The sequence below is a fragment of the Bactrocera oleae genome, chromosome 5, assembly GCF_042242935.1.
Source record: "Bactrocera oleae isolate idBacOlea1 chromosome 5, idBacOlea1, whole genome shotgun sequence".
In the NCBI taxonomy this organism is placed as follows: domain Eukaryota; kingdom Metazoa; phylum Arthropoda; class Insecta; order Diptera; family Tephritidae; genus Bactrocera; species Bactrocera oleae.
The window spans coordinates 3,367,083-3,381,041 of NC_091539.1; the positions used below are offsets into that span (position 1 = coordinate 3,367,083).

At 29.9% G+C, this 13,959-nt stretch overlaps 1 protein-coding gene across 3 annotated transcripts in view; it reads left to right on the forward strand.

Annotated features, from left to right (window-relative positions):
• LOC106618042 (ras guanine nucleotide exchange factor R) overlaps positions 1-13,959 on the forward strand; it is a 119,691-nt gene that overhangs the window by 81,708 nt on the left and 24,024 nt on the right. The window lies entirely within an intron of this gene.

Consider the following 13,959-nt stretch of genomic DNA (forward strand, 5'->3'; position numbering starts at 1 on the left):
ATTTTATTATAATAAAATTATAAATTAATTAATAATAAAATAATCGAAAATAATAAATAACTATTCACAAAAAATATTCAAATATTGTATACAAATTAGCAAAAATTTCTTATATAATACTTCATTTTCTTTAAAAAAATAAGTTTATCTTGTTTTGACAATTATTTCTAAATTTTTAAAACTTATTAAAATTTGAATTTATGCCAAAAAAAATTTAAAATTTTTCGTTAAGATTATTTTAATTTTGAAAAATAAAAATTAGCGCTCATTCAACTGAGTTTCTACTTTTTGAATATGTTTTCAATTAATTTTTTTTTTTTTTTGAATTACTTTTAGGTATACAATTTATTTTGGAAAAAACATATGAAATTAAATTTTAAAAAAATATTATACTAGAAAAAAACAATAAGTTTAATTTTCGAAAAAAAAAATTTTATTAATTTTTTTAAAGAAAATAATTATAATTTTTTGAGCAACAAAGTTGTTAAAATATTTGGTTTTTCTAATTTTTTTTTTTTTAAATAATCTACTTTTGTAAAAATATAACCCACAGTACTCTTGTTTACTGGAAAGCACCACTATTAAGCAAGTAGTTTTACATGCGCAACGGTTACACTACATCTCGGCCACCGCTTACCGCACTGGCAAATGAACACTCGGTCTCAGCTGCCTGCAATAACAGCTTTGTTGCTTTATTTGCATGACGACTGTTAAAGCAACTGAACGGCCATACTGTTCCAGACTTTTCATTGCTAGCAAAATGTGTTTCATTTTTTCCGATTTTCTTTTGCTGTGTGCTTCGTTACTAGTACCTACATTCGATGCACCACAAGGTAGCAAAATCCCCAATGAGGACACTCACACTGCAACAAATAAACTTGCAACTAACTAGTTATAGGCATGGGAACATATTGATATGCGCAATTATGTGTATTGTGTCTATGTACGTATGCATGCTCACATTTAAATTTGTAACACAATATAAAAGTAGAACGCTTTTGCATGTAGTATGAAAATACTAGGGCTCTGGCAGTCAAAGTTTCGTTGCTAGAAATTCTGTGCGCCGTAAATGCAATTTGGTGGCCAGATTTGCCTTGATAATTCATAATTTTATATGCCTACGAAATTGCTATGTTTACTCAATCCTTTCAGCATTAAAAATTTTTAAAAATTATTTTTCGCAACAAAAATATTCAAACGCATAAAATTATTTTTTTTTTTATTAAATAATTTTTGACAAATAAAAATTTAAGTACATAAATAATTGTGTAAAAAAAACCTTCACAAATAAAAAAGTTTATAGGTATACAAGAAATTGATTTTGTTTGGTCGGTTTCTATGGCAGCTATATGTATACTATATGCTATATATAAATTCTGTGACAAAAGTTAATTAAAAAAAAAAAAATATTTTGCTCTTGCATTTAAAAAAACCTGTTAGAAAAATATTTAAAAAACACATTAATTTTAAAATAAAATTATAAAAATTAAAATATTTTAAACAAGTCAAAATAAAGTTATAAAAATGTAATAAATTTAATTAAAATTTTTTTTCAAAAACCAAAACTATTCTCAACATTACATTAACAGCTGTAACACGCACTTTCTTCTTATAAAACGTGCTCGGCGCTGGAATTATTTTCTTTCCGCTACTTTATCACGCATTTTCGCTATATACAACGAAGTATATGTAACTGTGCTTTTCTGTGCATGCAAGTGCATTTTCGCACGCTTCATTTATTTGCGTTTTGCCACTTTCTTCATGCTCTACTTCGCATTCACCTTTTTTATTAATATATTTCTTATGTTTACTCGAGTCTTGGTGCCATGCTGCACTACCCAATGTCTGGCATATTTTCAATTTTTGTTTTTCTTATTGCCTTTGCCAACAAATTGTTTACAAAAAAAGGTATTAAGTACAACTGCTATACACATGTATACCGAAAATTCGGTCAAAAAAATTATTTTGCTTTTATTTCGCTTTTAACACAAAGCGATCAAGGAAAATGGGTCAGTTTTGGCTGAGTGTGTAAGAAAATATGCAGGTGACAATAGAACAACAACAATGCAATGCCGAAATATACACGTATGTGTGCATAGATTTGTCTTATTAGAATTTATGAAATTCATTATATTTTTCAGCAAATATTTTTTGTTGATTTTTCACTTTTTTACTGCTTTAAGCCGACACAAATTCAAACAAGTTGTATACCTGCAGGGCAGTTTAGTTTTTCGCTTACTATTTCGAGTTTCAAATACATATGTATATATGCATTATATTACTAAGCATAAAGTCTCGCCCGGCTCTCTATTAAATGACCACTTAATCCTTTACTCTGTTTTCTTTTAATTAAAGTGCAAGCGCAAGCTTAGCATTAAATAGAAATATGCTGAGTAAATAATAGAATTCGATTATAAAACATATATTCGGTTATATACAGGTGTGTGTACTTATTTAAGTGCATATATGTATATGTACATATATACAAGTTACATATGTGTGTTGAGCGTTTAACTGAGCGAAACAGCATATCTAAATATATCTTGCAATTTATTTTATTTGCTCTAAAACTAGCTTCAGTATAAGCTTATTACATTTAAAGTAGAAAATAGCCAGATACCTTTTCCGAGCATTGTATGCTTAATTGTTGTTGCATAGATATCGAAAGAATTATTATTTTCAAAGCAATCATGTACATCATATTGTAGCTTACGGATTATTTGAACACTTATATAAAGAAATTCTACTTTAAATAAACATATTAACACTAGACTACATGGCGTATACGTAGCATTTTGTGCTGTTAGAACCAGTAATGGAATATCCAATTACCAATTAGGTTTTAAAGTCTCATATTTCAAATTTTAAAATAAATCATATATTTTTTTAATACTAAGATTGAATATTTTATTTTTGTAATGTTTTGATTTTTATAAAATTAAATAAAACAAGAAAAAACTTTAACTTCAGCTGCACCAGCTAGAATAAATTTTTATTTTTTTTCTGCTAAAATTAAAAATTATGTATATATATAAAATATATCTAAAACGCTGTCTTAAGCAGGGATTAAATCAAAATAAGGCGAGAAAGCAACTTCTTGTTAAGTCTCATGGCGTCAGAGTTAAAACCGGAGACTACAAGTATGATATTTAATCTCTGGCGAACACTGACAAACAAAGCACCGTTACACGCGCTACAGCAGGTCAGCTGAAAAGTCAACTGGCAGCAGCAATAACAAAACCAACATGGATTGTTATAAATTTTAAGCAAACAAAGCGGATTTGTATGTGTAATGCACATATGTATGTTTGTATGTATGTTTGTATTCAAACATTCATCATTTTGTAGAATCAATGTATTCATATGCGCTTGTAAACTTCGATATGAATGCTCAGCTATAACTCAGAGTTGCCGCGCTGATGCCAAATCAAATGCCACTTTATGTCAGCCGAGTGACAGAGTGAGCAAAAGGGTCGCCACGGTGTGTGTGTGTGCACAAAAACAATTCAATGCCTAGTGATTTGATATGGCAGCGCTGATTGTAAAGCATATGCATGTGTGTGTGCGTGTTTCCACTTATGCATATTACGATTGTTGGCATTATTGATGCTTAGCAACACTGCTGTATTGACACAGATGATGTAAGCAGATAGACAAACATATAAATAAGCTGGGATTTGAAGGGATCTGCGTAAATACATATTAATAACAATGTGTGTGTGTGTGTATACTGAAAGCGAGATAGATTCAAGTATATTCATTATACAGTGTGTCAGAAAAGTGCTGACATAAACGACGAAATGGATTAACTGTAAAAAATTGGGAAAATTTATTAACAAATTCTTTTTTGCAAACTAAAATTTTGTAAAATCATAATTTTAGAAAAAAAAATTTTTTTACAAATAATATTTTATTAAATTTTAGAAATTATAATTTTTTTTTATATATATTTTATTTTTTATATTTATTATTTTAATTTGAATGAAATTTTCTTACTTCCCGTAATATAGTTGTTGATAACTTTCTTTTTCCAATTACAACAAAAAAATCAAAGAAAACTTAATAAAAGGAAGTATTTTGTAAATGCGAGAAAAACCAAATTTAAAAGTAATAAAATTTAAAAATGATAATTAGTTTCACACACTATAACCACAATAGCCTCGGTGCGTTAAAAATACTACTGATTAAAAGTTAGCTAAATAAGCAAAAAATTTAACAGAAATTTAAAAAACAGGAATAAACATTTTTGTATAAAAAAAATTTTATTATTTCGAATTTTTTTTTTCTAAAATATTTTAGAGAAAAAATATTTATTAAATAAAAAATTTAACAGAAATTTTAAATTTAAAATTATTAAAAAATTTTATATTAGAAAAAATAAAAATAAAATTATTCGAATTTTTTTCTCAAATACTATAACCACAATAACCTCGATACATTAAAAATTCTTCGCATTAATATCTGAAAAAATTAGCAAAAATTAGTTCGAAAATTTTAATAAACAGCTTAAATAATTAAATATAATTTTTCGATTTTTCTTGTAAACAATTATTTTTAGGCTAAATATAATAAACAATTTCGCATAAATAACTGAAAAAATTAGTTCGAAAATTTTAATAAACAGCTTATTTTTAGGCTAAAAATGATCAATAAACAAACTATTTACCAGAAATTTTAAAAAAAATTAACAAAAAATTTTATATTAAGAAAAAATATAAATCAAATTATTTCGAATTTTTTTCTCAAATACTTACAAAATAAAAATAATAAAAAAATTACAGACATTTTTTAATATAAATCAAAATAAAATATATAGAAATTTTTTCAAATATTGTATTTTGTCTATTTTATATTGAGCAAAATTTTTCAAAATTACATAAATAAATTATAAAAAAGTTGTTTAATAGAAAAAATATAAAAATTATAGAAATTTGTTTAAATATTGTTTTTTATTGTTGCTATACACATGCCAACTTAATTAACAAAAATTTTAATCTTTGGAAAGTATACATTATTTTATCTATAAATTTATGTATATATATTGTACTTTCCCCCCGGCCACCACTGTGCGAGTACCTACAATAAATATTTTGATATAAATTTTATATTACTAATGACAGCATGCTAAATATACATATGAACTAACATATGTTGCAGTTAAGTGCTTGCAAGTGGCAGCAGTTGCTGCTGGCAAATTTTTATATCATATAAATTGCTGTTACAATATTATTTTTTCAAATACTATGGCTAATATGCGCATTAATAAAGCTTACGGAGTATTAGTAATGACTTTTTGTTGCGAAAATTTTTTATTTATTCATAAGTACATTACTATTATTCATAGTTACATCACACATGATACATTTTACGATATTTACACATTTGCCAACACGTGCAAGTAATGAACTAAACTACAGATAATTTGTGCAAATGACAAAAATTTAATGAAATTTTTTATAAATTTACATTTACATAAAGAAAAATAAATTTAAAAAAATTTTTATTTAAAAAACTTGTTTAAGAAATTAAATTTACATATCACAAAAAAATTAAAATTTTTAAAAAAATTTAAATTTCTAAAAAAATTAATTTTAAAATTAAAAAAAAACACCAATAATAAAAATAATTAAATTAAAACGCTAAAAAAGTTACTAAAATTATTTTACAAATATTTGTATATAATTAAAAAATAAACAACAAAAAAATAATAATTTTTCTCCAACATTTATTAATGAATTAAAATTCACACACGCACAGCAGCTTGTTGCAATTAATTTAATTGCCACATTCAACACTCAGTTTACGCTCGGCTTTAACTGCTTTTCAAATATTTGCGTTGCACGCAAGCCGACAAAATGACTGACAGCCGCACGCTGGCGTGCGTATTTGCATAATAAATGTCTGCATAAATATGGCGCATAAATATTTGCACCAACACGCATACACACATACATATGCCCATATTGATATGGAATTACCATATTAACAATTTATTATATTTTTTAGTTATGGGTTACAGATCTCCATAAAGTAAATATGCAAATGCACAGCACGCATACATACATACACATAACGGTACAGCAAAATTGCTTGTCCGAGCACTTCATAAGTGCACACATTGCACTTACAAGTCCGCCAGGCAGCCAGTCAGTCAACTTGTCATGTTGCATTCGCACGCTTCATTTGTTCGCTGTGCTGGCCTACGGGGCGTATGAGCGACATGCAAGCGTAAAATGCATAACCAAATGCAGTTATGTAGTGATATTAAAATTTATTTAAAATTCACACACACACACATACGCTCGCCTTAAAATTTACCAAAGCTGTTGCATATTTAACTGGTGAATGCCTCTGGCGTATAGTATGTTCAGCGTGCACCGCTGCGTATGAATAACATATGTAATCTGCGTGTATTTACATGAATTATGTAAGCAGTTATGTGTGTATTTTGACTAAATGACATTTTATGTGTGCTTATATGTGACGTGCTTGCAAATATTGCATTCTATTGACGTTTAGGCTCGTTTCGGCAGATCGGCTTCAATTAAAATGTAAACTGTAATTGACACTTTTGGCAAAATTATACGTAAAATTTTTACATGTGGTTAGCGGCAAATCGGCCTTGGGGGAAACGCCGGTAATTGGCGTGTGCAGCAGGAAATGTGTATTGCGTAACGCAATATTAAAATTTAGCATCAGCACTGCTAACTGCAAAATGCACAAAAAACGTATGTAATATGCACCCAGCAGGAAATTAGTGGTGTTGCGATAAATTCAGATTTTGGAAACGTATTTATATAAATTTCAATAAATTAAAAAATTTAACAAAAACTCTCATAGTAGAGGACTTTTCTGCACTCAAAAATTAAAAGTTTCCAAAATAATTTGGAAGGTACTTACATATTAAGAAAATAATATATCGAAAAATCTTTTTCAAAGATACCAAAAAAATTATTTACTATTCCAAAATTATTTAAAATTCCAAAAAAAAAACTTTAATTAACATTCTAAACAGTTTTAAAACCAAAAAACAATTATTTAAAATTAAAAAAAAAATATTAACAATATATGCTAGAAATTATAAAATTTAATTAAAAATTTCTAACAAATTTGGAAGGCACCTACATATTGATAAAAATTGTGTCGAAGAAATTATTTTCAAAATACCGAAAAAATTGCTTCTTTAAAAATTTAAATATCATTCGGGACAGGTTTGAAACCCAAAAAGAAATGGAAATAACATTCTCAACAGTACTGAGAAAAAATGTGTCGAAGAAATTATTTTCAAAATACCGAAAAAATTGCTTCTTCAAAAAATTTAAATATCATTCGGGACAGGTTTGAAACCCAAAAAAAATTGTAAATAACATTCTCAACAGTTTTGAAACCAAACAAAAAAAATATTTAAAATTAAAAACAAAATTAACAACTTATGCAAGAAATTAGAAAACTTAATTAAAAATTTCCAAAAAAATTTGGAAGGTATCTACATATTGAGAAAAAAATGTGTCGAAGAAATTTTTTCAAAATACCGAAAAAAATTTATTTTTTTAAAATTTCAAATATCATTTTGGACATGTTTGAAACCCAAAAAAAATATTAAATAATATTTTTTAAAACTCCCAAAAAAAATTGTACATAAAATTCTCAACAGTTTTGAAACCAAAAAAAAAATATTTAATATTAAAAAAAAAATTAACAATTTATGCAAGAAATTAGAAAACATAATTAAAAATTTCCAAAAAAATTTGGTAGATACCTTCCATTTAAGAAAATAAGATATCGAAGAAAATTATTTCAAAGATACCAAAAAAATTACTTGGAAAATTTTAAATATCATTATGAACAGTTTTGAAACTAAAAAAAATATTTAAAATCCAAAAAAACTTTTTAAAATATCATTCTGAACAGTTTTAAAACCAAAAAAAAATATTTAATATTAAAAAAAAATTAATAATTTATGCAAGAAATTAGAAAACTAGCTAAATAAAATTAATTTAGCAATAATTTTTCGAGAAAAAATATTTCTGCACATATAGATATAATATAGTTTTTGTATTAAAAAAAATTCCAAAAACAAAAAAACTTTCGAAACTCCATTTTTTTCAAAATAATTGTGAAATTGTATTTGATTGAAACAATTTCTTGAAAAACTGTATTTTTTAAATATTATTTATTTTTGTTTTTGAGCAAACACTTACAGTGTCGGACAAAACAATAAGAACACGCAATCAAGTAATAAGCGATTGCAAATAATTTTTTAACGGCATCGTTTTCAAACTATTTTGTTTGAGGTTTGGGTGGCATCCCATGCGCAAAAAAATATGATTGGCTATTCCGCAGCTAAATCGGGAATTCCTCGAATACTGCCAATATATAATAGGGGGCATCAGAATTCCGGCTCTTGTAAAAAATTTTCTGAAACATAAATTTTTAGTACCTATTGGAAAAGTTTTCAGAAAAATCGGAAAAAACATAAAAAGCAGCACTTAGCTTAACACACGCAATTTTAGTAATTAAAAATTCTCATAACATAAATAAAAAAAATAATACTAAAAAAATATAATAGCATCAGGTATAAATGCCCATAAAAAAAGGTAACTTTTGCTGTCAAAAAAAAATTTATTATGCATATATATATATTTTTTTTTTTGCAGAAAAAGTGACATTTTTTTATGGGCTTTTAAACAAACAAAAAGTCGCATAAAATATTTGCGCAAAAACACATTTACGCACGACGTTGATGACAGGCGTAAAATTATAGCTGGTCAGACCAATGTTAACCGCAGTAAAAACGTGAGTGGTAATGCGGCAGCGCGGGAAAAACAGAATGACACAACAAAAACGACATAATAAAATAAAAAGTAAAAAGAATATATTAAAAAAAAAAAATATTTAAAAAAATTTAAAAATAAATTAAAACAATCTGAAAATGGAAAAAATGGAAAATAAAAAATGTGAAAACACTGCTGTAAAACCGACAAGTATTTAAATAGCGACAGCGATAAATATGCTCACACACGCATCAGGAACATAAAAAGTGGCAACATTGCTGACCGGCCCACTGACAATGCCGGCAACTAACCCGGCAACTGCGACGAGCAACGAAAGCAAGGATTTGCACAAGCATGTGCTAAGCTTGCACAGCACGAAGCAAAAACTGCACAAAATAACATCAACACAGATATGTATAAACGCACACACATACACCCACACAAGTGAATCAAACGCCGAACGCGCACAAACTCTCTCGACAATTCGTTGAACTTTACTCCAAATTTAACTGCTATTGCTTTGCCGGCAACTTTGTTGTTTTGTTGTTACTTTTGCATTTGGTTATTGCTTGAAATTGGCGAATTCCCGTTCGCCTGCTGCTTGTTTATCAAATGTCATTACCGCAAAGTAGCAAGCCCGAAAGGTAATAAGAAATGCGGGAGGTAGCGAGAGTAAGCGGTGTGACTGAGCATGGGCGTGTGGAAAGACAGCGAAGTGAGTGTGTGTGGCAGGAGTGCTGGTAGGTTGCTGAGAACTGACAAAGCGGCTGACGCGCCAACAACTCATACATCAAATTCTGGCTGCAAGTGGACGAGCGGCTCAGCTCAACGGCTCCACAGCTCAGGCAATCATTGCCCAAATAGTTTTGTTGTTCCTTTTGTTGTGTGTGTGTGTGCTTTTACGGCGTATGGCGAAGGCTGATGGCTGATGCTAAAAGTGGTCACATGATATGGCACACACGCATAGCAGAATTTATATGCGCGTGACAGCAAATAGGAGCACATTGTCCTTGATGGCACTCACAGCGCGGCATTAAAAATTAATAAGCGTACACAAACGGACGCAACGAGAAATGGCGTACGAAGTCACTTACAGTGATGGATTGAAATGGGCTGACAGGTGTAAAAAGAAGCTGACGCTTTATTACAATTGAATGGAAGAATCAAAAAAAAATTGAGGCTATGTGCAATAACAAAATCAAAACTGAAATTTCCTCGGTTCGTCATTATTTCGTTGTAATATTGGGTACAGTGGGTCCCAGAGTAAACAGTCTTACAGTAGCTGGCTGAAATAAAATGGGAATGAAGATTAGCGGTGGGTCCCAGTCTTGAAAGACTCCAGCTTATGGGGGCTGAAGCTTCAAAGCTTCGAAGTTTCGAGAAAATTCTATTTTCGACGCAGTCTACATAGAGACTAGGTTAGGTTATATTGAATTACTGATCACCAAGTTGGAGTTCGCCCTTGAACTACTATATAGTCCTTTATGAAGTTAAAAAGAATAGAACACCGGTATTCAGCTCTTATAAATCGACAATGCAGCTTGAGAACAATACAAAGCTGCTTAGGCTGCTTTCGTTGCTATTCTTACTAGCTCAGCGAGATGTCGGAAAGTGTGAGCTCCTAAATGTTTAAGCCTTGAACTCACAAAGGCGGGACAGACAAGAAAGAAGTGTTGAGATGTTTATGTTATACAGATGGCATCCGGTAAAATACACATTACCGGGGCGTTAAAACCCCTACAACTAGTGAATGTCTAGACTTACTGAGAGCGAGGCGTTCACTGGAACTCCTGCGATCCACCTTGAGCCAAAAGGAACTGGCGACAGCGCAAGAACTAACCGTACCACAGCGCCGGGCAAGCTCCCGTAAAGTCCAGCTGTGCAGTAGTAGCAGGCACGAGGAGAAGAGAGCACCGAGCCGTTTCCAATCTACTGATAGCGAGGCTTGGGCGCCTATTCTTGTCACCTCGATAGCTTTGCAGTTAACTTGGATTCCGCTGTGGCTTCGCACCCACCCATACTACTCTTATCATAACGTGACTTGATGTAATTGATAGCGAGGTTAAGCATGCCTTAACTTGCCAGCTTTTATAATGGCTTAAGTCAGCGAAATCTGCTTCCAAAGCATTCAAACTAAAAATAACAACGAGCGCCATTAATTGCCAAATAAGTGTGCCTTCTTCTATGACCACCACTGTACTTCGGTTTGTCACACACACATATACACACACACAAACACAAAGGCAGCTTTAAAGGTATTGCTTTCGGCATTTGAGCTATGCCATACGCTACAACTCTGTGCTATGCTGGATGAGCGCCCTCATTCGCTTTGTGTCACTCATCAATTCAGTTTGTGTTCACCCTCCTACCTCCTGCCTTTAAATCCCCATTTATGTATGCCATCTGCAGCTGGTTGACCTGCTGCCTTTTGCTGTTCACAAAATCATGCTGCAATGCTTGTTCTTTACGGCTGTCCAGCAGCGCAATTCCCATTGAATTATCGCTGCTTCTGATGCCATTGAATTTTTTTCCCCAAGCAGCAGCAGCTTTGCGCATAGTGCAGGGAAAGAGAGTGTGGCAAAAATGAAAGAAATGCATTGCATTAATCAAGCGTTAGAATTACAAAGGAATTTCAGGCAGTTCAAGGCTGCGCGGAAAAATTGTGGCAGCTTTGATTTACAAATAAAAATCCGTAAAAAATAAAAAAAAAAATAATAATTCTTATAGAAAAAAGTGTACAGTTATAAAAAAACATTATGTTTTAAATATTTTTTTGCGTCATACATATACTCCTCCTAAACTTGTGCACTGAAATTTTTAACCAAAAAAGTTTTTTAACGCTAAAACTTCTCGCAAACTTCTAAACGCCTAAAACTATGCAGCAGCTACTAAGCCCAGCAAGGTTACCGCTGTTTTTAGAAAGTTTGTGCTGAAATCTTGCATGCTTTTAGGCGAGGAGTGCATGTCTGAACACTACATTACACGTAATAAATTTTTAAATCTCGCTGCAGTAAATTTTCATTAAATTTTAATAAATTACTTAACTTTGTTTAATTAAAAACCACCGAAAAAAACTTTTTGCTGACCGCAAATAACAACAAATACACTCAACCATTTGCGCTCACAAAACTTTGTGCACAAGCAATCCCTTTAGTAGCTTTCGTTACCAAAACATAACGGTCAACTTTAAATTTCCACTCAAAATGCCGCCAAAACAATGCCCTAAACAGTCGTTCCGTTGCACAACACCAAATATACACACACAGCGACACACAAATAACACCTAAATACAACAATAACTAAAATAAACATGTAAAAAGCAAACCTTGCCAGACTTTAAAAATGTATATAGGTTATTATTTTTCGGTCATTCTAAGTCAAACTTTTATAAAGCTTTTAAAATCATACACACATGAATACTAATTAACTCATTAATATGTTATATGAAGGTCGGTGGAACACAAACAATATTGCAAATTTATATAACATACTTGTATGTAAATTGCACTAAGCTAAATATATTCATTACATATATGTATATAGACGCAGGCTGTAAATACTAATGTGGAACAAAGAAACAACTTTAAATATTTAAAGCGCAAACAAAACCGATCTGAGTCGAGTAATTTCATTTTATTGACTACAAAAACAACTTAATACAAACATACATACACATATTTCGGTACATAACTGCATAAATGCCGCATAATGACAGTTTTGGGCCGAGCAACCACTTAACAATTTTTCTCGCCTTTTTATAATATATAATTTTAGTATTTTTGAAGAGCTTTTGTGACACATAAAATCAAAATGCAACATTTGAAAATGTGAAAAACTTCAGTCCAAAAATAAGCAAAAGAAGTATGTATAATCAAAATTAAAGGAGCTTTTGGCGCTATCGAAGTTTAAAGCCTGTAAAAGATGGCTTCCCAGATAGCTTTACAATTTAACGAAATTTGTTGTAAGAGAAATTCATAAATTTGAAGCTTTGGTGGTTTTCATTGTAAGCTAAGCCTTACAGCTTTAACTGTAAGCTGAGCTTAAAAGCTTTCATTATACTCTTTTAAAGTCTAACTAGAGCTTTTAAAGTCCAAACCGATCGTATTTGCCAAAGTGAGCTTAAAAGCTGTCGTAGCATGTATTTTCTAGGTAACTCCCAAATCAAAATATGTGCCATAACGCTTTAAGCTGCATTTCATATTATTTTAACTAGCAAAAATGCAACTTGACTAATCAGAGAACCTTTCACACATAGTCGAAATGTCGAAGGTAGTCATTTCTTACTGAAGATCTATATGGGAAGAGATGGAAAGCAAGCCCTTTGATGCGATAAATCCTCCCAAATACGAGCCACTCTTTCAGGTGCGTTCAAATTCTGTTTCCTCAATTTTGATTCATGAAAGAATGGGATTCAGTGTATGAATACAAAGGTGGAGTAAGTGGAAAGGAAAACGAGAAGGAAATAAAAAAGAGCAAGAAATAGTGAGATCGAGAGAGATGAAGTAAGAGCGAGATAAAGTGAAAGAGAGAGAGAACAGGGGTTATAGACTAACTATTGATTGCACCAATTCCACAGCGAAAAAATACACACAACTTTTCAAAACATTGCAAAATTAAATAAATTTTCGTTTTATTAAAATATTTGATTTTTTTTTAATAGTTTTTCTGACTTTTTGGCATAGAAGGATATTTAACTAGTTCTATCTTACAGATAATACATTCAATTGGACACTATTTGTGTTAGTAGGGCTTGAAGCAAGTTATTAAAAGCATTTACTGTTATAATGATTTATTTCTCAAAAATTTAACTTCAGCATTTTAATGAAAAACTTAAATTGATTGAAAATTTAAACTAATACCAAAATATTTATTGACCAAAATATTTTAAATTGAAATTAAAAATAAAATTAGTTTCCATTAAAAAGCAAAAAATTCAACATTTAATTAAAAATTTGTAATTTGCACCAAACATATACTATTTTAATACATTTAACCAAAATTTATTTTGTAATAAAAAGTGACTACTTTATTTCATTATGAATTTTGGTGTTAATAATTTTATTGAAGAAAATACATTTTTTTTTCTGTTTTTCTAATATTTCTAATTAAATTATTTATATTTTCAAATTCTTGAATAAAAAAATGTTTTCGAAAAATTAATTGATATATATAAAAAAAAAACTTT